This window comes from Littorina saxatilis, linkage group LG2 (assembly GCF_037325665.1).
Source record: "Littorina saxatilis isolate snail1 linkage group LG2, US_GU_Lsax_2.0, whole genome shotgun sequence".
NCBI classification, from domain to species: domain Eukaryota; kingdom Metazoa; phylum Mollusca; class Gastropoda; order Littorinimorpha; family Littorinidae; genus Littorina; species Littorina saxatilis.
The window spans coordinates 38468445-38473785 of NC_090246.1; positions in this window are offsets into that span (position 1 = coordinate 38468445).

Below are 5341 nucleotides of genomic sequence, written 5' to 3' on the forward strand. Positions count from 1 at the left end.
CGCTTGATCCGGTGAATGTTAAGGAGCAATGTTTCTATTTCTTGAAAGCGTGCATCATATCTCGTGACAAATGAGCTAGACATTATTTAAAACGAAATATGAATAAGCAATACAAATGGTTGCAATTAGCTCATCATTCTGTCCTCTCAACTTGCGCAATTACTAGGGCCAGAGCTGTCCATTCGAAAACTACTAAATTAATTACTCCTTGTGAATCAACTGAGAAAGGAAATAAACTTGCATCGGTCCTGGGTAGCCATATCTGTCTACAAGATGTTGGAAAACAACAACCAAGCAAACAACACTGTGAATTTAAAGAAAGCTATATGTCTATCTGATTAGAGCATAATATGTGCTCGCATCCTCTGATGAAGAAGCAATATAATATATGGTTGAACTAATTATACTCCTATTTTCCCTACGCTTGGACATTTTCCAGTGCTGAGCGTTACATTTGAAAACAACAGATATCTTAAGAATTATAACATTTTGTGAGCTAAGAACCTTATTGTGTCTATTTGGTGAAATCATAATTATGTTTGTAACCAGCTCGCATCCTTTTGGACAATATCACTTAGGCTAATGCTTTAAATGCAAAACACTAACGTAGTTATAATCATTTTTTGTGAGTTAAACAAAAATTGAAAAGTGAATACCTGATTAAAAGCATGACTGTGCTCCTTTCTTGTGCTCTATGAACTAAGGACTAGAATTTCCTCCTAATAACCGCGCCCGGTAAAATGTCACTATTGACACGCAACTCTCTCTCTCTCTCTCTCTCTCTCTCTCTCTCTCTCTCTCTCTCTCTCTCTCTCTCTCTCTCTCTCCCTCTTTCTCTCTCTCTCTCTCTCTCTCTCTCTCCCTCTTTCTCACTCTCCCCCTCTCTCCCCCTCCCTCCCTCCCTCTCTCCCTCCCTATCTCTTACTCGCAAACACCATAAATATTATATATGTATTCCCAAACGGATTTTTGTTTTGATGTACAATTTTCATTCAATTTTCTTTTCATGTTTGCAAGCTTTTCATTTAAACTGTACAATAGCCGCCATTTATATTATATGTAATTTTCTAGAAATAGTGAACACCACTATAAGCATTATGCTTGTTGTTGTTTACTCAATATGTGTTTTTTGTAAATAATGCACAAACGTTAAATAAAACAGTTTAAACCAACTGCACGGGCGCAGTGGCGTGGTGGTAAGACGTCGGCCTCCTAATCGGGAGGTCGTGAGTTCGAATCCCGGTCGCTGCCGCCTGGTGGGTTAAGAGTGGAGATTTTTCCGATCTCCCAGGTCAACTTATGTACAGACCTGCTAGTGTCTTAACCCCCTTCGTGTGTACACGCAAGCACAAGACCAAGTGCGCACGGAAAAGATCCTGTAATCCATGTCAGAGTTCGGTGGGTTATAGAAACACGAAAATACCCAGCATGCCTCCCCCGAAATCGGCGTATGGCTGCCTGAATGGCGGGGTAAAAAACGGTCATACACGTAAAAATCCACTCGTGCTAAAAACATGAGTGAACGTGGGAGTCTAAGCCCATGAACGAAGAAGAAGAAGAAGAAACCAACTGCATCATTCCGGATCTATTCGGAAGCGTTGATTGTGAGCTGTTGCAGTGAATAAAATATAAATACATCAAATGTTTGGGGAAGCAATTGTCTTATGAATATCAAAATGTGTCATTACAATTAGTGTCAGCTGTGGTCAATTAGTCACATCGGTTGTCAATTTAGTGTCAGTTGCTGTCAAATGGGCCCCGTGCTCCAATTTTCACGCTAGTGTCTTCATTCCGCCCACGTCGTGAGACCCCGGGATTTGTTGGATATGTGTCCGTTGTCATATAGATCATTTACATTCGCTTCCCCTAAAATCTGTGTCCGGTTTCAGTCATTTGAGTTTCTGGGAGGAAATCTGAATCATGCATCATAAAAAAAAAACTTCGTCACTCGATTCTCACCTGCAAAAATCAAATAAGCATAAGAAATAACGGACAATTTCGATCCACGTTAGAATGATCTTAAAAATAAAAAAATTAAAAGATAATGAGCAGGAGGAACAAAATAAAAACAAACCAACATCATTAAAAGAAAAGAAAAGTAACACTCATTAGAATGGGGTAGACAAGAATCGCTCATCTTCAGTTTGCGCTCTATTTTACTACCGTCAGGATAATAATCAAAATAACACACATTCTAGAATAGGTGATCAAAAAATTAAAGAGTAAGTCAGACTATCGCAGCTAAAAACAACGATGATAGATAAGAGGAGGGAAATCTTCCCAAAAAGGAGTTTACTTGCAGATACTTATGCCGAGGAAAGACCGTTTGTTTCTGCCACTGGCGAACAAACAAATTATAAACTGAATAAGTCTATTGCAGTAAAACACCGATCAATCCAAAGTATAACAGGCGAACAATTATCAAATGCCACATGTATTTGCAAAGACGGAAAGACCGTCTGTTTTTAACCAATGGTGAGGAAAAAATAGCAACACAGGGTGTGATAATAAGACAATCAAGTACAATATCTCCTGACTCTTCTGATGAGCACAGATCCGATTTTCCCGAAAATGGTGCAACTACAGATAGGTTTTCCACTAAGTGTAGGCGATAAGGTTTCCAAACAGTTTGACATTTGCTTATTCACTGTTGCAGTAAGCATTCTATAATTAGGCCAGCGACCTTGAAGACTGACGGTAGAGAATGACTGGACGCATTCTGATGTTTTGTTGTTTGTTGCATCTCTTCTCTGTCTGCCTATCTGCCTGCCTGCCTGCCTGTCTGTCTGTCTGCCTGCCTGTCTGTCTGTCTGTCTCTCTCTCTCTCTCTCTCTCTCTCTCTCTCTCTCTCCCTTTCAATCTCTCTCTCTCTCCCTTCTCTCTCTCTCTCACTCTCTCTCCCTTCTCTCTCCCTTCTCTCTCTCTTATTCTCTCCTCTCTCTCTCTCTCTCTCTCTCTCTCTCTCTCTCTCTCTCTCTCTCTCTCTCTCTCTCTCTCTCTCTCTCTCTCTCTCTCTCTCTCTCTCTCTCTCTCTCTCTCTGCTGTGAAGTTATAGTTATACTGTGGTGTAAACAGTGACGACTCTTTTGATGTGCAGTCTATGTACAGATGTACGTGTGTGAACATATGGAGCTTCCTTCGGTTGTGTGTCAGTAACGTGCCGTGAAGCAAAACTGTCTTGAAGTGACAAGATATATACAGACTTTCCTCTAATCGAAAACTGACTGACTTGAAGTGATTCACGATACGGACTCTCCTCTTGAGACTAAAAGATTATGAGTGAACGGGCGTAAAGCTCTATAGCTTTGAGTGACGAGGCATATCTTCTGCGCCTTCTTGCAATAAGGACGTATTTGTTTGACAGTAGATATTGCTGAATACGCTTATCTTTTGAACAGTAGATATTGCTGAATACGCTGATCTTGATTTGCAAGAACACTCTACAGGTTCAACATTGTTTTGGTAACAGACTTTTGTAGGCAATAAGTATGCCCAAGAAAAGTGCGTTATCTGATCTCCGCCTTGCTCACTTGAATGTGTATCACCTGCGTAACAAAACCGCGGACATATGTGTACTGTTGAATCAAGGCAAACAACCGTTACATATATTAGGCATAAGCGAGACGAGACTTGATTCGAATGTTTCTGATGACTTTCTGAATGTACCCCATTACTCTATATTCAGGCGTGACAGCGTGAGACCGCAGCAAACTGGCCTCGACTCACCGTAGACTCGATTTGGAAGCTGAGAATGTTGAGTGCCTGTGGCTTGAAATCAAAATTAATAAGTCTACCCCTCTGCTCGTGGGTTTCCTGTATAGAAACCCTGCTGCATTGTCAAACTGGACAGATGATTTCATCAACCTCATGGACAGTATCAAGAGCCAAAATAAGCCTATATTAATATTAGGCGACTTCAATATCGATTTGCATAAACCACAGACAGCTTGGTGCACAACTTTGTCCCTCTTTGGCCTTCAACAACTAGTTGAAACGTCAACAAGAATAACTGCATCAACAGCGACATTAATTGACCATATATACACGGATAACAAAACAATGGTTTCGAATGTTAATGTGGTTAATTCTGGCATTAGTGATCATTACGTGACTTGCTGCTCATGGAACTATATAATCCCAAAATGTCATAAAAAAGGACACACAACCATCGAATATCGGAGCTTTAAAAAATTTCACGAGTCTAAGCTTTTCATAGACTTATCTTCAGCTCCGTTCCATGATGTGTTTAATTGTACTGAGGCTGAGGAGGCGCTTAATTGTTTCTCACATATACTCTACCCGATTGTTGACAAGCATGCCCCTCTGAGGCAACACCGAGTAAAAATCCCCTACATTACCACCATGGCTTACTCCTGAGATTGTAGAAGCTATGGCACTACGTGATTTTTTTTAAGGAAAGTCAAAGGAAATCAGAATTTAAAGCACAACGCAATAGAGTTACCGAGTTAGTACGCCAGGCAAAAAGTAATCATTTTCATAAATTGGTTGAAGACAAAAAAGATGTTGCCACGCTTTGGCAAGCCATAAATGAAGTGTTAGGTAAATCCCAGAGAAGAAATAGCAGATTATATAGCGCCATTTCTCCTGACAAATTCAATGAGCACTTTCTGTGTTTGGCTGATCGATTGAAACAATCTAAAATGTAAATGAAGAAGTCGAGGATGGGGACTCCCTATTGTTTAGATTAAAAGAATTTTGTATTCATAAATTGAAATCACAAGATTCATTCTCTATCCCAACTATTGCCGTACATGAAGTTGGAACATTTATAGAAAACCTTCAGAATAATAAATCCATGGGGCCTGACAAAATCCCCCCGTCGTTGCTTAAATTAGCCCTACCGTACATAGTGGAATCCCTAACGTATGTGTATAATCTTTGCATTGAACAAAATATTTTTCCTGATGCATTTAAAACGGCAAAGGTCGTTCCACTTCCTAAAAATAAAGATGTGTCTGACCCTAATAACTTCAGGCCAATTTCATTGCTTCCTATTTTATCAAAGCCTTTAGCGAAGCACATACATGGAAAGGTGCAAATTATTTCACAACTTTCAATCTGGGTTTCGTCCGAAACATTCCTGTAGTACAGCTCTTTCATCACTATGTGATAACTGGCTATCGGCAATTAATCGTTCGGACATATCAGGGGCTGTATTTCTTGATTTTAAAAAAGCTTTTGATCTTGTAGATCACACATTACTTTTACATAAACTCGCATTTTACGTGAACAATCCCGCAACGTGTTCATTCTTTAAATCATATCTTGTCAACAGAACACAGTATGTTTCTATAAACGGTAAACATCTCCCAAAGGATGT